Source organism: Coturnix japonica, chromosome 5 (genome assembly GCF_001577835.2).
Source record: "Coturnix japonica isolate 7356 chromosome 5, Coturnix japonica 2.1, whole genome shotgun sequence".
Taxonomy (NCBI): Eukaryota; Metazoa; Chordata; class Aves; order Galliformes; family Phasianidae; genus Coturnix; species Coturnix japonica.
Genome location: NC_029520.1, coordinates 53,833,332 through 53,860,562, shown reverse-complemented (window position 1 = coordinate 53,860,562; position 27,231 = coordinate 53,833,332).

Genomic DNA, 27,231 nt, shown 5'->3' with positions numbered 1-27,231 from the left:
CAGCTCCATCTTCCTGCAGACCCTGGGGAGAGCTGTCTATCCACCCCTTGCAGGTGCTCCCCAAGGCACAGACCTGGGCAGACTCCTAGGGACTGGAATTCCCTCTGGCTGCTGCAGGAAGCAATTGGAGGCAGCGGTCTGCAGAGGGAGAGGGATCTGCACTGCCATGAAAATCCCATCAGCAGAGGGGAGAACTCAGGGGAAAACAATGCTCTCCTGACCATGGAAAAGTCACGTGTTTGGTATTAATACATTGTACCAGTCACATAATATTCTGCATTTTTTGCTTCTTTTTTAAAAAAATTATAGTATTTTAAGTGAAGCATTAAGTGCAACCAGCTCATGTAGTTTTATCTTTAAAACAAAGTAGGATAAAAATAAGAGCTTGGAAAGGCATTAAAGAATTCATTAGAATTCTCCCAAACAGAATGACCTGAAGCATTTCTCTGATATTTATTTCATTAAAAAATAAAATATATATTCAATTAAAAATCACGTTTTATATTTGTCAGAATGAGATATTGAGGAACATTTACAGTATAAAGATGAGGCTACTTCAGAACGTTATTTTTCACTGTAGAAAAATAACCTCAGGTAGATGTTTTTCTGTTTCTATGATTATTACAGTTTTCAAGGAGCTAGAAATTAAAAATCCAAACAAAAATTAATTGCATAATCATGCTGGAGTTTTCTTTAAGCTGGAATTACCTCCCAGGCACAAAACTGTGCAACGCTATTTCCAGGAATGCAACAAAGCTGCAATGCATTTGATGAAATGATGCGTATTGCCTGTGCCAGGGAACTTCCCAGTCTCAAACAAGATCAGACTAAGGTCAAACTTCCCCATGGGTGCACCTTAATGCCCAGCCTGGTTTGTTCTTCCTTTGGTAAAGCACTCAGATTTCTCTCTCTGTTTTCCTGCTAGCAGGGGAGGGTCAGTCTGAGGCTGGAAGGACTTCAGTTTAGGCCTCTGCCATTCCAGCTGGCCCAGAACGGGTCTATGACATAAATCTAAAAAGAGTTCATGCATAAAACTTTAATCTTCTGTTTCAGTATTTGAAAAATGAGACCTGGTAGCTCCATGTCTTCAAGAGGCTGTTCATAACCATGGAAATACGTGCGGGAGAGAAAGAGGTGAGAAACCTGTGAAGGATATTCCTATTGATCGCATTTATTGTGTATCAGAGGAATAAGGGCAAATCTATTCATCTGTCCGAAAGTCTCAGACTTTCCTCGGGAAGTGAGAATAATTATGTTTGAAAAGGTCAGAGTGAGAGTTTAAATCCATAATGCCAAAGAAGGGAACACGACGGATGCTCTGTGACAAAGGAAAGCGCACATGAGAAAAGTGCCAAAGAGAATGGGATGTGTCACGGGGCTGAAGGAGGCTGAGATCGTGGGTCTGGCTGGGCATTGGGCAGCAGCAGGGTGCATGAGGCTGGGGGCAATATGGGGGGCAGCACTATGGGGTGTCCCTGTTGAGCATCCCTATGGGCCACGGGGAATCCCTGCACAGCCCCACTGCAGGCAGCACCAGGATGGAAACGGGTGCTGCAGGAAACGGCTCTTACCATGGAAATAAATGAGTATATCTGTGGCTGCTCAGAACTGTAGAGAGAATCCTGCTGTGGTCAGAGGGCGGCTGTGCAGAGGAGGTGCCCCAGCTGTGTGTTCCTGCCCTCGGTCAGTTGGTGCAGTGCGATGCAGGTGGGAACCTGGGTCATTTCAAGGGAAATGATTGCCAGGTATCAGAGAGCTTCACTGCCAGTTAAAAATAAAAGTTTTCTTTTCTTTGTTCCTTGGGCATTTAGTCAGAACTGTCCACCTTAATCCATCGTCTGGATATCACCGCTGCTTCTTTGTGAGAGGCGATAAAAGAGAGGTTTCAAAAGACAGCGATACCCTGGGATCTTTAGTAGGAACTGCGCAGAGCGGAATTAGAAAACACAGAAAAGGAAAGAGTTTTTCCTCACAGTTCATTAAGTGGAATATTTCATCTGTCCGCAAAAGGCAGTTTTTGATTAAAAAAGAAGTCATGTCTATGGGATGAGAAGTGGGAAGATGTGAAGCTGTAGCACCATGCCCAGGTCACCATGTGACACATGGGCGCTTTTCCACTGGTGGTCCTGCGTCACCATGTGCATGGAGCACCTGGAGGCTGTGGGGAGGCTCTGGGCCGGTTCGGTGCCACCAGCTCCATCCAATGGTGGCTTCAGAGCTGCTTCTGATCTGCATCTGGGGCACAACATCGGCTGCAGATGGTCTGTGAAGGATGGAGCAGCCCAGGGCTGCAGGTTGGGCCTGTTGTACTGCTGGGAACTGTGTTTGTGCTGAGAGCTGTGCCCTCCTGCACCCACCTGCACCAGCCACTGCACAGCTTGGGGACCATTGGTCCTGAGCTTATAATGCTCTGCTGACAGAGCCTGCACGGAGGGCTCTAGCAAAACTTGCTGAGGGATCCTCACACTGATCGCTGGGCTGTGCTCCTTGCTTTTGTCCTTGACTACCTGCAGCACCTCCTCAGCTCACCTTGCTGAGAGAACTCCTCAGCTTCTTCTCAGACTTAGTTTCCCACATAGCCACCTATGCTTAGTGTCAGGCCTTCATTCTGTTAGCTGAATGGAGAGCCCAGATGCCACTTCTGTTCTCTGCTGCCAGAAAGACTGTCCTCAGCCTGTCGGTGGCTCCTGCAGGTGACCCCCCCTCTCCCCTCCAGCCCCTCCACTGACTCGCAGAGCCCTGAGCCAGCACTGACCCAGCCCTACAGTGGGACTGTGCTCACTATCACTGCCATTCATGGAGCACCATGACCCATGTTCCATGTCAGGTGCTGCTCAGCGCCAGGACACCAGCCACTCTGGGAATCTGGAGTTGCATGTTCTGAGCTGCTTTCTCATGACAAACGTGGGAGGGAGGGCCATGGCTGAGAATGAACTTGTCGAAGGCATTCTTACAGCAGAGTTTTGGTGTAAATGGAAATTGAACACGATGTAGGGATGTCTCACGCATGGATGATGTTTGTAACGTTTATGATAAAAAGTTTCCCAGATATTCCTCACTACAAAACCACATTCATGCTTCCCAGGGCTGCACTGCAGTGCAGGGTCTGGCGCTGCTCCTGACAGCTTCTCTCACTAATTGCCATTCCCAGTGAGGTAGCAACTCTGCTGCACTGTGGAAAAAGGACATTCCTCATACCTTGCTGCCATCAGAGCTCATTGCTTTTTCCCACATCATTGTATGTTTTTCTCATTCTATTTTAAATCAGGGCAATCTTTGGTCTCATTGTTATGCAGATGGCATGTGTGCTTCTCACTGTTTCTTCAGATTCTCCAAAAATAATTCCCACAACTGATTGGTGTTTTCTAATACGATGCATAATGGAGCCTTTCAGACCTAAAATATCTCCTTGATTCCTTCACCTCGACTGCTTTACTTCCCAGTCTTTGCCTGTGGCTGCCAATGAGGGTGCCCAGGTTGCTTTGTGCCCCCACACCCCTGCCAGTGACAGGAGCTCACGCTACTCAGAAATTGAGTGCTGGAAATGACTCAAGTAAATCTTAAAATATCAGAGTGGTCAAAGGGCACAGGCAGAGCAACATGTACTCATAGCCTCCATAATTACTTTTCACCACCTGTGTGCTGAATTCTTCCACTATTTCCTTCCATGCAGTCTCAGTGTGATTTAATCAACTTAGTGAATAATTTGCAGTATTATCTTAATGAACAGACATCTGGGGGAAAACACTGATAGAAAAGACGGTCTCTGTATTGGTGAATAGAAGCCGCACAGCCAGCCCAGCCCTCTCCAAACCTGTGCCGCCTTTCCTTTAGAAAGGGACATTTTCATTTGGGCACGGTCAGTATAAGATTTCATAGAGCCATAGAAGTGTTCAGGTTGGAAAAGACCTCTGAGATCCTCAATCCCAACCCCCCCCCCCCCCCCATGCCCACTGCCCACATCCCTCAGTGCCACACCTCCACGGCTCTGGAACTCCCCAGGGACCACCTCCCTGGGCTGTCTGTTCTAATGCCCAACCACCCTTTTGGTGCTGCCTGAAGGGGCCCATCCTCGCAGACACCCAAGGCCAGGCTGTATGGGGCTCTGAGCAGCTGATGGAGATGGGTTGTCCCTGTTCACTGCAGTGGAGTTAGTCTAGATGACCTTTAAGGGTCTCTTCCAACTCAAACCAATAGATGGTTCTGAATAGCCACGCAGCTTTGTGATGCCACTTCAACTTCCTCTGTTTCTTTATGTTGTTTATGGTCAAGGCACAGCAGGATTTCTTGTTCTGTGTCTCAGTGACTCTCACAGCAGTGCCCAGCTGCCTGCACATATCCCCACAGGGCAGCATGACAGCAGTTTCTGGTCCCTCACACACAGCTCAGCTCCCTGCAGGACCCATTGATGTTCACTGCTCGTGAAAGGGTCCCACTGTGTGCTTTGGGCTCTCTCACTGCAGGGTGCATGGGAGGAAGGATGCAGTCATGCTTCTTGACTGAGGGGTGTGCGGTGGAGGCTCACATAGTACTTGAGATCTTGGTGCCATCGTTCAGAATTGAATCCATTTTCTGCTCCTCTGAGAACTGTGTCTTCACTGCAGTCACAAAGGCAGCATCTTTTGCTTTGAGCCATGTTGGCTTTGGTTCAGCATTTGCACACTGCTGTAAGCAGAGCAAGGGGCAGCAAGTCCCTGCAGTGCAGACAGGCAGAGACCTCTTCACAGGGATGTGAATCCACAAGGTTGCTGTACTCTTTGGAATTCCCATGGCCCAAGAAGCGTCACTTTGTGGGTGAGTGCCCAAGGTCTCCTTCTGCAGTGATATTGCCTTGCTCCCAGACACAGTGCCCATGTCAGGCAGTGGGATATGTGGCCTGGCACCTGCTGAGCTGCTGGGTGCTAGGAGTGTGGTTGTGGAGCATGGGCAGCACAAGCCTCTTGGAACCCCAGTCCCCAGTGGCCACCATCAGGCCCACAGGAGCTGGGTGCCTGCTGTGATGGACTCTGTCAAGCAGCCGCATGGATCAGCTACTGCAGCAGAAATGGAGGATGCAGAGTAAAGGGAAGAGCCCCGCCGACAGCCTGCAGCTCCCTGCCCCGCAGGGTTTAGGAAAATGAGGGCAGAGCCAGCTGAAAGCTGAGTGTCCTCCCTGAGCTCCTCCGTTCTGCTGTGTCAGCCACTCAGCAGATGAATGCCCATTGCAATGACAAGGAAAACAGTATGCAAAGATAAAAGAGGAGAAAAATGCAGGTTGGTTTCAGTCTGCACAGTGATCTGTAGCCGTGCTCCCTTTTGGATGTGCCTCTGCACGTCACATACCAATGGCACTCCACACAGCATCCACGTCTGCTGCAAGCTGCCCCTGAAGTGCTGCTGCCAGTGCACTGAGCACATGGGCAATCCCTGCATTTAAAACCCCATTCATATACATCTGTGGATGTGTCAGGGAGCACAGCTGTGTGTGTGCAACTGTGAACAGGTCTGTATGGGTGTGCTTCATAACTGAAGAGAGGAAGTGAAGGGAGAAAGGAGAGTTCCAGGACCACAGATCCCTGCACCCTGTGACTCCTCCACAGCAAATGGTGAATGGAAGCGTAGAGCATCACTGCTGGAATTCTGCCCTCTGAGCGCAGAGATGTGCACAGGGAGGAGACACGTGGGGAGACAGACCCACGGCCATGGCAAGCACAGCTGCTGCCCCTCAAGGGATGTGCAACATCCTGATGGATCTTTTTGGGGAACACCTGAGAGACAAACGCTGCCTACAGCAGAGCCCAGGCCCCGCCATGGCTGCGGTTGGTGGGGGGGGATCAGCCCCTCTGCACGTGGGGGATCAGGAGAGTTTGGGTTGGTTCTGTCAAAAAGTTCAGGCAGGGAGAATTCAACAAGACAAAAAATGTTCTTTCACTGTTTTATAATGAACTCAGAGTCATTAAACTGTGCTAAATACACATTTTTAAAGATCAATGCGCTATTCATTTTTTATTTTGGCTGAGACAAACTGTTTGAATCAAAATCAAGATCCTTGGAATTATCCCTGAAGTGAAACACAGCAGATGAAAGAAGAGTCTCCTTGGCCCCTATTCAGTCTGCTGCTTTCTCTCTAAATCATAGAAAACATGTCAAAAAAAGTAAAGTGAAATCTATTAGAGGAAAGGGAACTTACACCTGAGCGGGCACATAAAACATGCTCATTAATTTATTTTCTTTTCAATAGCTCAGCTGTCTTATCTCCCTCAGCCATTCAGCCTAATTTAATTGGCTAAAAAATGTGAATTCTATTTCTCCTATTCTGTCATATTTTGGGAACGTGAGTTCCAGGTACCCCAGTGTTAAACAGAGACTCCTGAAGGTGCAGCCGCACGGTATTCCCAAAGGCAGCAGAATGTGCTGAGCACCATCATTCATGTCTTTGGCCACAGCTTTTTTATTAAGACACCTAGGAGGAGGATTTTTAGGATAACACAGCAAAATGTGAATGACAAGAAAGTGTAAAATGAATGTGTAAAATGCATCTTCTCAAAACACGCCTTAAAACGCGGCATCCATGAACATCAGGAGCTCTACCTCCTCAGTCACCAAGGCAGGTTTTTCCTTTGGGACTGTGCATCTGCAAAGTTTCATAGTGATAGAAATAGATGTGCTTTGGTACTCCTCCAGGTAGAGCCACCAAAGCTATACAGCCCTCATATAAAGCTTGACATCTATTTGCTTTTTTCAGTTTATTTACACTTCGTCTCATTGTGACTTCTTTCTGTAGTTGCACTTCCACAAACATCACGTCGGTGCGAGCAGCAAAGGGGAGATTTCCATCACTTGGAAGTCTTCACTCACTCTCATAGTTCTTGAGCTTGAAGGGCTCCTCAGTGCATCAGCATCCCTGCATGATCCATACGGGTCAGGTGAGCTCCGTGTCCTGGCTGTGAGTGGCGGCTGAGGCTGTGCCCTGCACCCCAAGGAGCTGGAGGGTCTCAGGGTGCTCTCCACATTGCTGATCTCCGGTGCTCACATTTGCACTGGCTCAGTTAGTGGCTCAGCCCACTACACAGTTTGCAGGTGACATTTTCAAGCAAAGTAATACCTCTAAAATCAGCAGAAATGAAAAGTCTGGAGCAAAACATGCTTTTTTTCTGGTCAGTGATACCAAGGGATATCAGCAGCCAAGAAGTCTATCAGACACACTCACATTGCAATTATGATATGCTGAAGGAAAGCAGTGTGCTGCATCAAAACAGTCTTTGTCTGCTTCCTTTCCCCTTGCACTGTTAGGATCTATCACAAAGGAAGTTTTGAGGAAAGCAGGATTTTACTAGAAGCTGCATATGTCACGCTAAAAATACAATGAAATAAGCAAATTTCATGGCAAAAAGCGCAGCCTGACAGAACATTTTATAGATGAGAATTGTTTCCTGCTGGGAACTGTATATAAAAATCACAGTGTTTCATTAATACATTTATGCCTACAGAAGAGAGGCGCAGGAAATGAAGCACGGCCGGCCTGAGTTATGTTCTTTGTGCATTCTGTGGCACTAGGATGACTGCATTGGCAGCTCTGAGCTGTGGTGGCAGCCAGGCTGCCCACAAAGGGCGAGTACTGAGTCCACATGGATCCAACTGCCTGCACCCTGCACAGGGGAGATGTGTTGGGAGCACATGGAGGTGTCTCACTGGTCTGCAGAAGGAGTGAGAAGTCAGCCCGGTGTTGTGGATGGAAACAATTTCACAACATGCATAATAGAGGAATATCTTTATTGATATATTATAGATACAGTGTAATGATTTAAGAAAATCACAGTGAATCTGAGATATACTCTTAACAAAGCTTAAAACTACTGGCTACTTCCTGGGGGTCTGTATCAGCATCTTGAGGTCAAGGATTGCTGTGCAGGTGTGATCTCGAGAGGTACCTCTGCCCATGGAGTAATGTGAGTAATTCAAAGTATTTATCACATGCTCCATTGGCACCTGCTGAACCAGCAGATGCTATTAGTTCACCCATTCTGAGACAGTAATGTGGTTGTTATCCGTCTTGGCAATACTTTGGTTATTATTATTATGACCAAATTCTTTGGCGTCTCACTGTCTGCACATACCCAAGGCCTTGGGCATAATGGCCAGGCTAAAGGAGGATGCTGGGGGCAGGCGGGAGTCCCCTGTCATACTCAGTCACGGGGTTGAGTAATCGGATGTTAAGATATGATGATGAATAAAGATGCTGCAATGAGTTTCCTAACTTCAAATCCCTTTCCTGTATTATCCTGTTTTTAAGCTTCTGACATATTTCCAAGACTGGGAGATTTCAGACTCATGTGCAGCAGTTATTCAAGAAAGATGAACAAGTTTCTATGAAAACATAATAGAACAGAAAATAGCACAGCTTGTCATAAGTCATTGGGGCATCCTTACCCAGAGCGCTGAACCAAGGCTCTGTGTTGGAGAGAGATTCCACCACCTCCCTGGGCAGCCTGTTTCGATGCTTCTTCTTTCTGAGTATAATTTTTTCCTAATATTCAACCTGAGGCCATCACCTCTCACCTGCCCCCACACACAGACCATGCAGCCTCTCCAGCTGCTGTGATCCCAGCCAGACACACACTGAGAAGCCAGCTGCCTCCTGCGCACCACCGACACAGTCCCAGCAGTCCCAGCCCAGCTCCCATGTTGTGTGCTACACGTCACAGGCAGCGTTAGCAATCCCCAGCTTTACAGATCTGCCTTCCAGAGAAGAAAAGGAGCACAGAATCTCATTCGAGTGTGCAAAAGCATGCTGGAAATTATTTATTTATGACCAGTGGGTAAATAATTCAGTTCTCTGCTACAGTTTAGAAGTTTGGATTGTTTCTGGTTCAGGTTGTTGTGGTTGTTTTCAATGTATATGTGTGTCAGAAGAGAAATTTCTGCGAGATGGAATGGGAAATGGGCCAAGAATGTGCATGTATACCCCTGTATGGACATGAGCATGGATGAGCACAGAGCTCTGGAGCAGCAGTCACTGTCAGCACCCTCCACCCTTGGGGGACATCAGTATCCATAAGCTTTCTAATCCTTTGTTGTCAAGTCAACCTTCCCAGCTTATCTGAAATGGGCATGAATAGTTAGTCCATCGTGTTCCACTTTCAAAGGGCAGGGGCTGCAAAGCAGAATCCTTCGTATTCCTGGTAAATCAGGAATTGCGCTGTCTCTTCAATATCCTGTTAAATGATTTCTCCATTGAAGAGTCTCCTCATGAGCACATCTTGAAGTCACATAATTCCCCTGCCTGCTGTGCTGTCCTCATGCCCCGCACTGCGGGAGATGCCCACACCTCAGCCCCAGTGGTGTCAGGCTGGGGGCACAGCCCTGCAGCAAGGCTCTGCCTTGGAGCAGTGGGAAGTGGCACTGGGAGCCCCGTGGTGCTGCTGGGGGTGGTGGTGCCTTGGCACCGTTCTGGATGCAGGGACCTGGTGTCTGCAGGAGCACAGCTCTGGGAAAGGCACTGGTGACACATTGCTGGTAATGGCACAGCTGGTACCATCGGTGGCAGGGTCATAGCTGGCACAGTGCACCAGGCTGCTCCTTCAGCAGCACCAGGCTGCTTGCTGCTGTGCTTAGCCTGTATTTACTGCTATGCTCCCCTTACCTTTAAATTAACTCTTATAATATACCTTCAGGACTAATGAATTTGATACATAAATCCCATGCACCAGAAATGCTGCCATTTGTTTTCCAATGTTCTCCCCATAAAATGACTGTCAGGTCTTCAAGTCTGACAGTGCAGACGCTGATATGAATCCCTGGCTGTAATTATATTCCCCCCAACTTCCCTTTCATTGTTAATGCAGCCATCTCTTCCCTCTTTCTTGCTTAATAAGGTTGTTTGCTTCCCTGGCAAGGACACTGTCATCCATATTTTGGTGCCACATTCTGTGCCTCCTGGTTTCTCTCTTCAATTTTAAGATAAATTGTTTCTCCTTCACAGGGCTGTCATCAGCATGTTTTTGAAGAAGTGCATTATCAAACACTATACGGCTTGCAGTGGGGCAGCCTAACCTAAAAAGACATGTTTGTCTTTATTATCACACTCCTATCTCTGCATTAACTTTCAGATATCTCCGTGTTCCAGGGGTAGCTGTTGTCACATCTTGTGAGCGATAGTATTAATCTTCCGCTGTGTTTCTGCCCGGGATTGCTCTGCCCTATGGCTTCCTTTGAGGTTTCCTGTTATCTTTGTAATCAGGTCAATATTACCGTTCTACATAAACAAACAGTAATGTTTGTTATGAAGCCTTATGAATTTATTATGATGAAAATTCTTCTCTTTTATATGCACGGTAGTTCCTGGACCTGCTATTCCACATTTCTGATGTACAGAAGTAAGAGTACAAGTAGTTATATGTAGTTCCAGCTCTTCTCCCAGAGAGCTGTGGGTGCCCCATCCCTGGAGGTGTCTTAGACCACGGATGAGGCCCTGGGCAGCCTGAGCTGGGGGACACCCAGCCCATGGGGATGGGGCTGTCAGGTCCCTTCCAACTCAATTGTGCTGTGATTCTGGTCAGCTGGGTAACATACAGACCATGGTCGTGCTTCTCCCTGTATGTGTGGAGAACCACAGAGCACATGGGAAAGTCAGGTTCAGCCCCTGGTGGTGTCCATACTAAAGAGCATCCACCACCTGAGGCTGCAGGTCTGGTGCTGCCATGCTGCCCTTTGTAGCAATGAGACCTGACGTGAGCCAGGGCTTTTGAGCACTGACTGCAGTGGGAAAGGAAATCTGAAGAGCACTGAAGTGTGGAGTCAAGGCATGAATGGGGTGGGGCCTCACACACTCCTTCTGCCCAGGTTCAATGTCTGTAAATTTACCACGTGAAGAAATAAATTATTTGGTTGGATCAGCTGCAGCGTTTGTTTCAGCACCACCTGAACGTGCACTCAGTGCCTGTGCACTCCCCAGTGTGAACAAACACTGCTGCTGGGGGAACAGTATTTCTCTGATGTTCATTAGGGCCCAACTGTCACTCCAGCCATCAAATGCAAAGGATGGAGAACAGCTTGAAACTTGTTTCAAGCACCCACAGCTCCATCAGTGCTCAGAGTCCATCCCCTGATCTATTTGCAGGGATGGGGCAGGCACCACCTCTCTGGGCAACCTGTGCAGTGCCTCATTGCCCTCAGTGTAACAAACTTCTTCCTTATCTCCAGTGTAAGGCTGCTCTCTTTCATTGTGAAACCATTTCCCTTTGGATTCTCTCCTGCTGGTCCGTGTGTCTCCTGTGCTGAGGACTCCACATCTGGACGCAGTGCTCCAGGTGAGGCCTCACAGCCGTGGTCATGTACAGAACCTGCACTGCACGTGTGCCTGGGGCTTCTGCTTTATCTCCTTTCTGACTCTGCCAAAAGAAATGAAGAAAAGGCTGCTGAGGACATACAGAAAATAGGAAACGTTGATGAGTGAGACTTCTCATTTTTTTCATAATTAGAAGTGTGACATGAAAATGTGAAATGTCAAAGGGATCAACTTCAAAGCTTTAGAAAATGAAACCCGCGCTTTGATTTGAATATTACTTTATGGAGGGAGACAGAAGAAAAAGAACTCCCTGTGTAAATATTAGAACTACAAATTGTGAATTTCATAATTAAAATCACACTTTGAACAGTAAAAAGATCTGATATGGCTCTGGAACTTGCAGAGGAGCAGGAAGGGTCTCCTTGTCGCAGCATAGCTCTGGTGGCTGCAGCCGTGGGCTGTGCACTGCTCACCACCCTGCGGAGCTCAGAGCCCATGATGGGGCATCACCTCCTACCCCACAGCTCCCAGACCCCTTCCACTGAAGGAACCATGCCTGACACACCATCCCTCTCTTCTCTTCCGCTGCTGAGCTGCCCTGTCTGGTGGTTGGCGACCCTGCACGTAGCAGGGGGGGTTGAAAACAGATGATCATTGTGGTCCTTTTCAACCCAGGCCATTCTATGATTCTACAAATATCATGTCCCGAATTCTGCACTTCCAGAATGTGGTGGTTTGGTTTTCTTTTTCATTGCAAGGCATTCTGTTATGATAAATGGTAACAGAGAACTGCACGATGTTCCTGTGCAGTAACAGCCCAGCTAACGTGATGCTCTGGGTCTGTAATGCCTCTGGTGGTAGCAGACAGTGCCTTTGTGGAAGCCAGGGAGCATTTCTGTTACTGGTATGTGCACTGCGGACAAGAGAAGCAGCTTCCCTAAGGTAACCTTGAGGCCACCCTGCAAATTTCTCATCCCTTCAGTCACCTGATGGAGAAATCTCCATTTCTTTGCAATGTGCTCTGATATCCTCAGAAAAAAAAAAAGAAAAAAGAAGGACAATTAACTTTAAAGGAGGCCCAGCTGAGGGTTTACGTCTGAGAGAATAAAACAGAAACCTGCTGAGCTGTCCCACACTGTGCTGTGGAGCAGAGATCCCAGTCCTCACACATCAGTGACTCTGGCTTCAACTCGCATCTTCAGTTCCTCTGAGCACCCAACAGTCTTCAGTCCTTAGTTTGGCTGAGAGGTTTTCCTGCAGAATTTCACACTAACCGGAGCACACCATTATTATAAACACAGATGTATGTCTGTGCTGATCTCCTGGCAGGTTATTGAGACCTCCGTGACCGCAGCTGATGTGCGGTATGTGTGAAATTCAGATGTTTATGGCCATAATCCCGATTTCATTGCTGGACATCTGCTCTGATACAATTAATCTGTAAGTTTGATTTCAGTCAAAGTACCGACTGTAGGGAGCTGCTTTAGCTGGGGGTTGAACTGGGTGATCTCTTGAGGTCCCTTCCAGCCCCTTTAATTCTGTGATTCTGTAATCAGACCCTTCGATCTGTTTGTATGAAGCATTACACAGAGAAGCAAACCCACTTATTTGCCTTTCCTTTTGCTTTCGGTCTCATGAGTGCTTGTGAATTTTTTGGATAACCAGGAGATGTGTGGATTCCACGTTAACCAAATCCTTCTGAAACCTATTAGTTTTTGTGTCCTACCAGGACTGCTGGGTTTGGCTGGAGCTCCTCTATGCTGGTGATCCGTGTGTTGCTCCAGGCCATTGCAGATGGTGCCTCACATCAGGATCCTGCTGTGATGAAAGCACCACGCTCACATAGAAGCCTCAGACAAATTGAGTGAGCAGGTTTAAAATTATGTTTGAAGAGTCACTTCACATTAAAATGTTTTTTTTTCTTCACAGAATGGGAAAAAAAACCTCATTTTCAGTCTGTTATTCCCATATGTTTCTGAATTTTTCTGATTCTACGTGGGGAATACAAACTGTGATACCATAAACGTCTCTTCTGGAGTTCCTTCTCTGCCAGTGCCTGCAGGAGCTGCAGTGCTCAGCGCTCTCAGGTGTGGGCCTGAAGTTTTGTTATCTTCAAATAACAAAACTGAAGACAAAATGAAACCCAGAGTGTGTCAGTAAGCAGAGAGAATTGTTTTTAAAGGGCTTTGTGCAGGTTTCTTTCTATTCTTGCTGAATTTCATTGGTGTCACTCTGGTTTCTTATGGATGAACACTGTGGGAACTTCAACAAGCAGAAGATAAATTGAAATATACAAATTTACAATTCATCCCTTTTACCCAAAGCTGAGCTTTTTACAATAGCTTGGAATGACCAATTAACATTTCTCTGGGGAATCAAAATGCCCAGGGGCAGAACAGGGCGGCCGCCCTGCCCAGCTCTGTGCTGGATGCCATCAGGGCTCAGAGCTGGTGGGAATTCTCAGTTGCTTTTCCAACATCTCCGACACTCCCAGGAGATAAATCCATTATGCCAGGAAACAGGCATCTCTCTGCTACATTAGAGACTCCATGGACCTGATGCTCCAAAAGTAAGTGCAATATTCAGTGAACTAGAGCAAATCTTATTCTCAGGTGTATACATCTCTGTAATTTTTCCTTTTAAGATACAATATGAACTGCAATAGAAATTCACATACATTTAAAAAAAGCCTGCCCTGGAATCAGGGAGTGAATGATTGGCATCAGTAGATTCTCCCTGAATTCTCTACAAGTTCAAAGCAGTTGGTAATTTCTTAAGGCAAACACTGAGCAGTGCAGGATATCAGCTGTGCTGGGATGGATTAACGAGCCCATATCATCCTAACAGATGGGACTGGAAAATATCCCTATAAGGAGCAACTGAAGGAACTGGGGCTGCTTAGTCTGGAGAAGAGGAAGCTGCAGGGAGACCTTGTTGCTCTCTTCCAGTATCTGAAAGTTGATTGCAGCAGAGAAGGGTTGGTCTCTTCTCACTGGTGACAGGTGACAGAATGAGGGGAAGGATGCCAGGATGCCAACTCTGCATCCCACAGGGGCCGCAGCAGGTGGAAGGTCCAGCTGCTGCTTGTCAGCACCCCTGAGCCCCCCAGAGAGGTGCAGTGAGAGACCCATTAAAGCCCATTGTAAGCTTTAATTGGTGTTTAGCTAGTCCTGCTCAATCCAGTTGCTCATGGCTGCATGTATGAGCTGTATGCAGGTTGTTCAGTGAGCAGATGGAGACAACCATGGCCCAGGCAAACTAGCCACTCTGAAACAGCAAATCTTTCATGACTAAACTAGCCATTTGATCCTCCATGAAGAATAACAGCTTATTTTCTGGTTGCTGGCTGCTTTGCCATGAGGGAAAAACAAACAAACAAAAAATGAGCTCATTATTTTCTGATATGCTTTCAGTGATAAACCATAGACGGCTTTCAGAGGGGAATAAAATGTGTGTAGTGATGCATCTCTTATTCCAGTGAGGTCTTTTCTCTCTTAATGATTTTTTTCCCTTTTTTTTTCCTTCCCCCTTTGTGTGTGTGTGTGTGAGCAGGGCCTGGAGGCATTGGTTATAGCCCTTGTTGTCTGTGAAGTGCAGCCAAGAGAGAATATGGGGCTATGGGAATAGGGGACAAAAAAAGACTGAGGAGCTGCTGTCCAGTGTCCTTCCTGGGCTCTGTACTGTTGGCCATTCACACGCGTGGCAATATGTAATCATTTCACTTTGATACATTTAGAAAGGCAATAAGCCTGTTCTGTGTAGAAAAGACGAGGCTCCCTATCAGAGTGTGATGAAAGAAGGCTGAATAAGAGTGACAACTAAAGAAAGTGATTTCTGGATCTATAAAGTTTCTCTCATTAAGAACAGTATAAACATAAACACAGTTTCTTTAATTAATACAAAACATATACAGGTACTTATAAAAAAATCAGTTAGTCCCAGTTTATTAACTTATATCTTTGTTTTCAGCACTGCCTACTAGGTGTTAAATTTTAGCCTTATTAAAATAAATTGGATGTTAACAGTGGTTTCTGTTGAGACAAAGCTTCACCTGCTGTATAGAAGGCAATTAGTTTGTGGATCTTTTTGTCCTGAATACATGTAATTATTTTTAAGGATATTTATATTTTTAATTTCCCATCTCTCCCATGGCTCTCACTTCCATGTTTAATTATGCATTATGTGGAAGAAAAGTTCTACTAATTAAACTCTGTTTTTATTTTAAGCTACCGTTAGATCATTTGCTCAGTGACCCCTAGTTCTCACAAATGGAGAAACAATGAACCATTGTTCCCTGGTCATTATTTTTTCATGCTATTCACCTTGGTGTTGTTGCATTGAGGACAAAGTTGGATTTAAGAAGGTACATAGGACAAGGGGGAATGGTGTTAAACTGAGACAGGGGAGGTTCAGGTTGGATCTTAGGAGGAAGTTTTTCCCCCAGAGGGTGGTGACGCACTGGAACAGGTTGCCCAAGGAGGCTGTGGATGCCCCATCCCTGCAGGCATTCAAGGCCAGGCTGGATGTGGCTCTGGGCAGCCTGGGCTGCTGGTTGGTGACCCTGCACACAGCAGGGGGTTGGAGCTGGATGAGCACTGTGGGCCTTTGCAACCCAGGCCATTCTAGGACTCTATCATTCTATGATACAGTGGCTACTGGAGGACTCCAACAGCAGCACTATGACTGACAACAAGCACCATGAATGTGTGCACCATGATCCTCAGCTAAATACACTAAGGAATGAGTACTTGGTGCACTATTTGTGTAATGTACACACAGAATGTTCACATTTTGCATCCATGAACAAGACAGAGAGACACCAGAGCATCAAAGACTTACAGCAGCAGTGTGAACCATGTATTCAGCCTGGGATGGGGGCTCACAGCTTTTATCCTTCCCATTCCACAGTGCCCTCCAGGACTTACTGTCACTTCTACCAGTTACCAGAAGCCCTTTGCTGGCTCTGGCATATTACAAACATGCAATGGGGTGTCTGCAGCCTCCAGGCCACAGTGGGCCCAGGTTCCTGCTGCTGTCTGGGTCCCCGCTCTGCTCACAGCCATGGGACCCCTCTGCACACACCTTCTTGGTTCCCTTGGCTGTGCACACATGGCCGTGCTGTTTGAGGCACACTGCCACCACTAAAGCAATGCTGCTGGAATACCTGGGTGTACTTGCCCTGAAATAAGCAATTCATTTATTCTTCAGAGAGTTTTATTTTACTTGCTTTTGGTTTATGTATCATGAATTGCAAACGGAAATGAGATTTAAGCCATTTATTTTATTGTAAGTTAGCATTGCAATAATGGTAACTGTAAATGTCAGGAGAAATAATCAGAGCTGAGGAGGAGACTTACAGTCCTAAACTCCTGAACTGCACCTTGACTGAGACAGATGGCGGCACACACATGTGCATGCAGCACACACTGGTACCATCCCCGGCTTCCTGCACAGAAAGGAAAAGTCCTCTCTGTGATTTGATCTTAGCAAGCTAAGCACATGCACCAGTGTTTGTCCTGCAATTTGCTGATTCACCTGCTTTCGTGAAAGAGACTCCCCAGCTTAGCCCTGCACCTTACAGCCTTATAACCAGGGTTCAGTACAGACAGCTGGCTGTGAGTGAATGCATAAACACATCATCTTTCATTGCATGTCCACCAGTTCCTCCTCATTAGGCCGGCTTGTTCTGTTTGCCTTAGAGAAGGACAAAGGTGATAAAACAGCTCATCGCTGGTGTCAAGAGAATTGTCCAAGATCCATGGCTGTGCCCCACATGGCCATCTCCTTTCTTCCCCCCCTCCCTTCCTCTCCCCTCCCATCCTTTCCCCTCATTCTCCCCTGCCCCCTCCTCTAAGCCCTCCCCTCCCCTTTCCAGCTGGAGCACCCCTGGACGCCAAGCTGCTGCTCCCCATGCAGTGGGTGTAGGACATGCAGAGTAATGGATGGTGCTGCACGACCATCCTGAGCCTGCACTGATGCTATAGCTGAGCAGCCTTGCTTTGTGCAGTGCAATTCCTAATACACAATATTTGTTCTTCAGTAACAGGACATGTTTTGATTTAGTTTGTGTTGCTAGGGAATAGATTTAAGGTATATTGAAAAAGTGGCTTTATTCAATAGCAGTCGCTACAGGAAGAGTTATAGCGAAATAATTACTGTAGTGTAGTTATATGGTAATTATATTGGTATAATTGATGAACCTTTCCAGTGCAGAAAAGCCCTTACTACTAAAAGGAGAAAGAAATTCTGCTTTTCCTATCTTTAAAAAATGGTTTATTGCCCAGTCAAAATATATAAGCAAGGAGTTTGACAGAGAAATTTAGGCCAGAGGGGGAAAGATCTCTACAGCATAATTAATCTCAATCCATCTAGAATCCAATGTGAAAGGCAGAGTACATTCTGGGATATAATTAAGCTTTAGTTCAAAATCCTAAAGTTAAATTGTGTTCCCTGCCCTGTTGTACCTCTCTGCACATTTCATGCAGGAGGGAAGCAGGGCTGGGCAGGAGCTGATGAGATCACTGGGAACCATGAGGCAGCAGCTGGTAACAGTGCTGCTCTTTGCCCTCCTGCTCACATCTGCACTAACACTGGAGAGATTTGCTGTTGTCCAGGAGGATAAGGGTCTTCAAACTGGTACTTCGTGTGCAGTGCAGACACAGCCATGTAATTGCTCCCCTTCCTGCAGCCCTTCTGATACACAGCCCCAAATTCCAGCCTGGTCACCCTTGCTTCAGCCCAAGTGTCTTGGTGTCATAACTTGCTGTGAACAAACAGCTGTGTTTAATCTGCTTGGAGTCAGACTGCACAGCATTCTGAAGACTTCAAAGTGCCACATCTTTTCATTACCTTCCTGTAGTACCTTCTTAGACCTCAATGCCACGATTTGGTAATTGCTACCTATTGTAGGTAAAGGGCACTATCAAATTAGGTTCTGCTAATATTTGAATGTAAAAGAAGGAAAGTACCAAGGTTTGAAGAAGAAAAGAGAGAAATCCCTCTTATCAAAAGGTCTGTCCTATTCATTAAAACCACAGTAAATAGGGGGATTAAATTCTTATTTTCCTCAGTGTATTTGGAAGGAGCAATCATGCTGATGAAGGCAGCCTTATTTCAGCTTGTACCAAACTACATCACGGGCTGATGGGATTTGGTACACCCAGCAAACCTGAGCTCTTGCCCATGCTGAGAGAACAGCAGATAATGAGATGCTGCACCCTCTGCACAGAGCTCTGGAGCCCTCTTGTTCCAGTTTGCTATGGTTTAATAAAAGCTTCCCATGGCTCACATCACCACCAGTGCCTGAGCAGTGGGCTGTGCAGAACCAGCGTGTGGGGAAGGAAGAGAATTTACATTTTCAAAGCAAGTTGGAAATCAGTTTAAATATTGATGCAATTTCCTAAAAAGCTTTGAAATTAAACCTATTTGTCATACCAGAAAAGAAACCAGGAGAAGGTCAATGGCATTTTACTCCAGGCAGAACTTTTCTTGTCTGCATTGCTCCCATACTGAATCAGACGTATTGCCATTAAAGAAAATTCATTAAGCAGACGCAGTATTAGAAACACCTTTTGCTCAATCAATAATATTGTGTGCAATTGTGTATACCTGAATTATTACCATCATTTCAAATACAATTAAAACCTTTTGTTGTGAAGTTCCTTGAATCACCATAGAAAGGTACTATAATAGGTGCTCATATATCAGACTGGAGCAATTTTGATGGGAGGTCGTGATTAGAGAATAAATTGTCATTGTACATAGGATGACAAATCATCTTTTATTTCCCTTAATTGTAATCAAAGCCATGCGGGTTTGCAGTTTGGTCCCACATCTCTTGCAGCGATGAGCAATTATCCAGTTTGTTCCCCTGCATTTACTTCTATTCAATTTTCTGAGGGAAAAATGGACAACAATTATTTAAGCAAATGAAAGTTAAATATCCCAGCCCCACTTATGGCATTTTCCTCCTTTTCTCTCCTTCTCTTCCTGTCGGCACAGCAGTATTACAAAGGGAAACGGGCCCATTCCTTCCCTTCCTTGATGCAGTCCTGGGAAATGGAAAACAGCTGAAGGATTCTAAGTCAGGAAAAGAATATTTGTCTAAAATGTTTCTGTGAAATCTGTTTCCTAAGAGCTTTCAGTGAGATTTCAGTCTAATGTAGCCTTCACTGTTAGAAGTTCCAACAGCCATTCAAGCCCTTTTAAGCCGTCCCCGTGGCTCATAGGTCCTGACAGTGGATGCAGCAGTTCCTGAAAATCCGGTTTTAGCTTTTAGCAGCTATTTCTGAGGGAACCACTCAGGTTCGTTTCCCATTCCCATGGCTGGGAGGGGAAGGGAGAAAGGAAACCAATAAACGTTGCTCAGTTCACCTTATGTGCTTTTTCTTTTCTGTGCTTTTTCTTTTCATTTTCTATTATCTTTTTTTTTTTTTTTTTGGGGGGGGGGGGGGGGGGGGGGGGGGGGGGGGAGGGTGGAAGACAGAGACAGAGGGGTTGTTTGCTTTTTTTTTTGTTGTTTTTTTTTTCTTACTTTAATGGCCTTGCTGAAGCCATGATGCAGATCTGATCTGAGGGAAGGCAGCATGGTCCTGTCAGAGTGTTTACCCCACCCAGAGCTGATGTTGCTGCTGCAGGTCCCCTGCGTGTTCCTCCACCAGCAGCACCTCAGCTTCCCTTCTGCTGCACCTTTGCACAGGGGGCACAGGGCAAGGGCTGACCCACAGGACGTGTCCCAGGGGCTGGAAGACCCTCAGCATCCCGAGGTCACAGCGCAGAGTGCCCTGAGTCACAGTGCAGCCCTTGTGCAGGCTGATCCAACAGAGCCCTGCTTGGCCGGAGATCTGTACTACTCATCTCTATCTGCCTGAGAACTGCTTTTCATCATTTCTTATCTGAAGGAAAAAAACCAATCATAGAATCATAGAACAATAGAGTCCTAGAATGGCCTGGGTTGCAAAGGCCCACAGTGTTCATCCAGCCCCAACCCCCTGCTGTGTGCAGGGTCACCAACCAGCAGCCCAGGCTGCCCAGAGCCACATCCAGCCTGGCCTTGAATGCCTGCAGGGATGGGGCATCCACAGCCTCCTTGGGCAACCTGTTCAGTGCGTCACCACCCTCTATGTGAAACCAAAGGACGTTCCCTAGAGAAGACAAGGCAGACACAAGTGTCTATTTGCATTGCACACATTTCTGCGTTGCCCTGTGATGGGAAACGCTGAAGAAACAGTGTTTATCACAGAAGGGTCAGCACAGTGAGCAGGCAGCCTGCACTGGGCTTTGTTCCTACAGCAAATGGGCTGATTGTGCTGGAATAAGATAACTTCTACCCTTTGATGTCCTCAAACTTTAGTTAAATTTGTCTGCTGTTTGTTATAAACAACTGACTTGCTAAGCCTCCTGCAATCCACTGCTGAAGGCAATCTGATGCTTTTTTTTGTTCATAATACAAGGAAGAAGATTATCAGGAAATAATATTTTCATGACAAGTGATATTATGCAGCAAGCACAAAGACTGCAGGCTTTGCACTCTGACTTGGTTATCTCATAAGGCAATATTATGCCAAAGTCTTCCGTAGCTGCTACAACAAATGTAGAAGAAAAACACAAATCTCCTCATTCATATTAAAACGAGAAAATCCGAGGCGCAGCAGAGAAGCAGGGATGTGGTGCTGCCATGTCTTGCCACTGTTAGCACAGCACATGCAGCAATGGGGCTGCTGGAAATGGTCACGGGAAGAAATAATAAGAGCTCAGTTCCAACTCAGATTAGCTCCTCCAGTTAATTTGAATGAATCTCTTCAGCTTTAATTACGACAGGTCAGTGCTGCTTTAATCACAGCAGTCTGGAGCTGTGTTCCATCACATTGCAGCAGAGCTGAACCCTCCACCTCTGCCTGCCCAGTGTCTCACCCTGGGGCTGGATGGGTGGCTGCCACCAAATGGGGTGGGGTGGCCAAGTCCTGTGCCCATGTCCGCCCCCCCCCTCCCCTTACTTGTTGGTACCAAGGAGGCTTAAGGGGTGGGGGGTTCTGTGGGATTGGGCTGGTGTGGTGTTTGCATGGTCAGCCAGGATGCTGTTTGCACTGGTACCTCCTCCCCTGCCCTCCTCTTCTAGGAGCTCCTTCCATCTGTCCACGTAAGCTCGTGCATTCCTAAATCATTTTCAGAGTTTGTATTAATTTTTTAATCATCTGGATATGAATGATTAATAAACATTTAACAGCTCATAAAACATTTATCATGTTTCCCTATGGTAGGCGCTTTGTCTTTGCTTGTTACCACTAGTGGGAATGAAAAATGTCTGCAAGGCTGCAGAGTGAGGACGCAGCCTGGCGTCTGCCTCACCAAGCACAGCTCTCTCTTTTTGCTGGAGCCTGAAGTGGAAAAATAGGAGAGGAATCCTGATTAAGGCTGAAGAGCCAACGTATCTACACTGGAATAACTCAGCTCCCTAGGAACTGCTCTGACCATTTGGCTGTGATCATTTCCAGACAGAGAGCGGGATGTGAAGCAGCCGTATGTGCCTGCTGCAGGTGGACAGCCCTTCTCTGAAATGAGCACTCTTCTTACCATTTTTAGTGTTTATTTTTGCACTGAGTTATCTCACCAAGTGACATCTCTCAGATAGGTGAGTCACTGCCATCAGATTATCAGAAACATTCCTTCCCTGTGTTTCTCCTCCCGGGAGGGGATCAGAGGCACTGAAGCAGGTCCAGCTCATCTCTGAAGATCTTTACCAGTGGAGAAGATTGCTATGTGTGAAAATAAGTGAAAGAATGAATAAATAAATGAATGGAAGAAAGCTTCTGATCTGATAAATCTGTTCCTAAAATACTTTTCAGTGTTTCTCCTTTAAAATGATCGTACCCACACCGGAGACAGCACCAAGCACTCAGAATAAGCACATCCAGTGAGTGGGAATGGGACCCAACAAGTGGTTAGGTAGGACTTGATATCTTTCAGTCTTCTGAAAGCAGGGTAGCACCTATTTAAAATGTAATCCAAACCATTTCAGCATCAAAGCAGTTCTCCTGCTATAGAGAGGTGGAAAGGACAAACCTGTGCAGCACATTAGCTGTGATATTGAACCAGCTCAAGATGCTCAGATGTTGCTGAGACCAAAGCAGTGTTCTGTGACCCCTCTGCTGGACCAGCCAGCCTGGAGCCTCTTTCATGCCTGGGATATTCCTCATGTGATTGCAATCTGCCCAGGTGACTTGTGCCTGTGTGTGGCTTTGTGCACACAGCTACACATCTGGTTTACATGACATTGTGATAGGTGGGAAAAATGTGTGTCCATTGGCATTCACTGAAACAGGAGCATTCTCAAGCTAGGCCAAATCTGCATTTGCAATTGAGCATGGAAGCTTTTCCTAAATACTACCTTCACTTTTCACTTGATCAATGATTCAACTCCTTGCAATCTGTAGTGAAGCTGATTGCAAACACTGGGCAGGTGTGGTTGTTTCCGAGATGATGGCTCCTGATGGCAGAGGTCCATGCTGGCTGCATTCATGGTGGGGGGCTGCAGCCCCTGCCCTCCATAGGGAGCACTGAGAGCCGCCCTGTGCAGCCCCCGCTGTGTGCCCACTGCCCTCGTGGTCCTCAGCTCTGCCTTTAGGGCATGGAGCGCTTTGTGCTGGGAAGCACAGCTCCATCACATGGATGACAGCAGAAGGCCCAGCTGGATCTGCAGACAGCAGCCGGAAGACTGGCTTTACAAACACAATTGTATCATTCTTCCTGTTTTCACCAAAAGATGGATGCTTTTTGTGTCTTTTTTTTCTTTAATGACATTTTATGATTTACACTAAGAAGCAAGAGTATTTATCCATAAATAAACATAGAGCGTTCAAAGGCAAAGCTCTGATGAACTTGTCATCTGAAGTCATTGGGTCTTTGGGTAGAAACAAATACTTTCCAGAAGAACAAAAGATTGATTTACAAAAGCACGGTGTATTTATGGGTAAATTACACTCCCCCGAACCTTTCCCTCAGATCAGACCTCTTTCTGTTTGTCAATACAGCCAGCTAATTCAATTAATATTTATCAAGACTACATGAATGACAAATGGCTCCACTTACTGCAGGGACTCGGTTATCCTTGGCAACTCACAGTAACAATTACTACTATTAAAAAGAAATAATTGCCCTAAGTGACAATTCAGCACGCAATCAGGCTGTGCATAATTTCATCTAGTACATTGTATTATGTCACATTATGTCAAAAAAAAAAGAAAAAAAAGATCTGAATCATAAACTAAAAGGCAAAGTCACTTCTGTGTTTTTGCCGCAGGAAGGAAGCGCGCTCGCTAAGGCAGCCGTTCAGAAGTAATTGGCTACAGAGGGATGGCTCAGTCTGTGCCACCAGCTGCGGGTGCCACGCGGTGTCCCCGTGCTCCAGTGGCCAGCCGGCATCCCCGTGCCCCTGTGCTGCTGCGTAGACCACACTGAGCCATCAACGCCCTGTATAGGGCCCATGCCGTGGGGAGCAGAGGGGCACGCTGTGCCTGGCACAACAAAAGGCAATAGAGAACCTGGGTAGACCAAATGGGACCCTTTACAAGTCATTGGTATGGAAGTCATGCTCGGGGAGGGTAATTACGATGCCAGGATGGCTCAAATACAATTGAATGTTGCGGCTTTAGACCAATCCAAAGACTTGGCCCTTTGTGCCTTTCTAAAGGCCCCTGATGCGGGTAAGCCCCAGCGTTCATCTACCAGCATAAAGCAGGGGCCGGGTGAACCTTTCATGCAGTTTATTGATAAACTGAAAGATAGTCTGGACAAACAGGTGGAAAATGAGGAGGCACGGGAAATTTTGCTACAAAAGATGGCTATAGAAAATGCTACGGAGGATTACCAGAAAGTTCTCCATCCTCTGAACAAACCTACCCTCTTACAGATGATAGGCTCTTGTGATAAAGTGGGCACAACAAATTAATGCTGTCATGGGAGAAATGGAACCATTGCAGCCTGGACTACCATCTCCTACAGTGATACCAGAAGACTGGTGTTGGGCTGCTACTGCTTTAAAGGACTTCTTCACCATTCTGCTGGATCCTCATGATACGCCTAAATTTGAATTCTCAGTTCCCTCCATTAATGCGTCTGAACCAGCTAAACGATATCATTGGACAGTGTTACCCCAGGGAAGGAAAAACAGGCCCTCTATATGTCAATGGTTTGTAGCAAGGGCTCTATCGCCTGTGAGGGAAAAGTTGCCATTAAGGAGGTTGCTACAGCAATGCTGGGACAAGAGATTCAGAGGTATGGTCCAGCTCTCCCCTTTCAAATGTTAATAATGAATCCAGACTTTCAGCCATACACACTCCTGTTTCCATGGGATGCAAAACTTAAAGACCCACTCCTGATTTTGGAACAGATCTTTCTGCCTCATCAATTTTCAAAACCTGTCCCTATGAGGGCTGGAATGATCAGCACCCTCATCATCATGGGACAGCAAGGACTTGTCTCTGAGCAGGCTGGAGCCTTTAGTGCTTATTTTGCCAGTATCTGTAAATATGTTACAGTGCTTGTTTCAGAGTTTGCTGTTTTTCAAGGTGGCCGTGGAAGGCTTCCCTGGAGCAATAGTGGTGCATCTGCCAGGGCACAGATTATTAACTGTACTGTATGTCTGGTATGTCTGCTGTGGAGGGATCTCCACAGGCAGTGGAGTTGTCTGCTGTGGTGCGGGTATTTCACGAATGGCCTGACCCTATTATGTCTTGTCACAGGTCAGAGATTTCCTACAGCCCGAGGATATAAAAACATCTTCACTCACCCACAGCTATTATCAAGTGCACCCTCAGCACACTGAAGGCCATGCTTCTAAAGCAAAAAAGGGGAAAGAGTGGTGTATCCCCAGCCTAGAAACTGGCCAAAGCAGCATATGTATTAAACTATTTGAACCGGTGGCAGGATGAGTGGATCACCAATAGCTCGACATTTTACTTCAGTGAATTGTGAATGAGCAAGCACTCCAGGGAGGGCACCTGTGATGGTTAAAAATGTGGGTTCTGGTCAGTGGGAAGGGTCCATTTCTGTTAATTACTTGGGGAAGAGGACATGCTTATGTTTCCACAGGACTGTGATGTGTTCAAGGCCATGTGTTCAAAGTCATAAAGCCCTGCTTGACTGTACCACCAGCATCTCCTGCTGCTTCTTCAGATCTCTGACAGCCTTCTGGGTACTGAAGCCTACGGAGGCAAGTGGGTAGTGGATACTACAGCAGTATCTCAGCACTGAGCAGTGTGACAATTACCTCAGAACATTTTTGATTTGTGGGGCAAAGCTGCATGTTGAAAACTCATGGGTTTAACTTGATGAGTGGTGTCATGTTTTGGGACCCCCTGGTGCTGCTGCCTTCCCTGTAGATGTTTATCTACATATTTTTCACCTCAATTTCACATCAGTTCCTGAAATGGGGAAAATAGGTACTGCTACTACCCCAATTGCATCTATTCATTTTCTTGGGATTTTCTTATTGCCTACATTCATTACCCTAAAAATAACAGCGATGAGCTCATTTAATTTTAGCCTATGAGTCTCTGTATGAATATTTATAATTCTACACATTATAAATGCATAAAAGTTCCAGGCTCTGAAAACATGATGGCAGACCCCAGGGGAATAGAAACTGCTTTTTTAGTTTTGTGGATATTTTTTTTTGCCCAATTTCAAGCCAGTTTAACACATCCTGGGCTCCCAATGTGACGTCTAGCACTGACTGTTCAAACTGCTTAAAAGACTTTATGATGTTTTGTGCTCAATGAACACAGACTAAGTTTGCATGCAAAGAAAAGGGAATGTTTCAAGAGGAATTCCCTGTGAGCTACTGTGAGGAAATCACACATATTGATGTACCTTCCTGTTCACTTCTGGCTTTCCTGTCCTTTTCATTTCCAAGTGTATGTGGAATGTCACGTGTGAACGGCCACTGCCAAAGCCAAGCTCCATGCCCAGTTCAGACATATGCTCTGCTTCCTCTGCCCTTGGCTGTTGGCTCCAGCAGGGTCTCAGAAAGCTGAGCTGTACAGAAGCTTTCCGTGCTCTGCTTCAAGGGCTGAGCAGTGCAGCAGGGCACAGCTGGCCCACATGTGGTCACAGACATTATACATGGTGAGATATGGTGCATGGTGGCAGACATGGGATATGGTGACAGGCATGGTGCACCATCACTGTCATGGTTTATGGTGACCGTCACAGTGCATGGTGACAAATGGTTCATGGTAACAGATATGGTGCATGGTGACAGCCCTGGTTCACAGCTGCAGTGCCCTACCAATACACAGCTTCCACCTAGAGCTGGCTTTGAGGGGCTGTGCTCCTGAGTTGTTAAGCGTGGGCTGACAGAGGACAGCAAGACAGTTAGATTCTGACTGGGAAAGAAATTTCAGTGTAGACTAATTGCATGTGTAAAAGCTGTTTAGGAATAGCCAGGTGGGTTTCTACAGGCAGACATCTGCTCCACATATTTTTTGTACCACTGCCCTGGATGCATGAAGCAGACAAAGATGCCTGAAATGCTCTGGGGCTTAAAATACTCTCCTGCCTGAAGCATTAGGAGAAAATTTTCCTGAGGCAGGGTTTTGTGCACTTAAGCTCCCAAGTGCAGCTACACAGAGCAGCAGCTCATGGCTCTCAGGGACCCCCACCTTAGCAGGACATGCCTGGCTCCTGCACGTGCCACCAAATCAGCCCAGCTCCCCACTCCCACACCCTCTGTTTTCCTCTTGAAAGCAATCTCAGCAAAGAGGAGATGTGTTCTCTTCTTTGACTCAATCGTTGCTGTTCCATCAGAGCACGGTGGTGGATCAGCCAATTGGAGTGAGGTTGTTTGGTACTTGAGCATAAGAGCCAGGATATGAAAAACTCTTGAATTAAGGCCTTTTCCTTTATAGGTCACTTGGAAGAAATAAGTTTTAAAATGAAAAGGAGGGAGCAAGGAGCTCGCAGGCTCT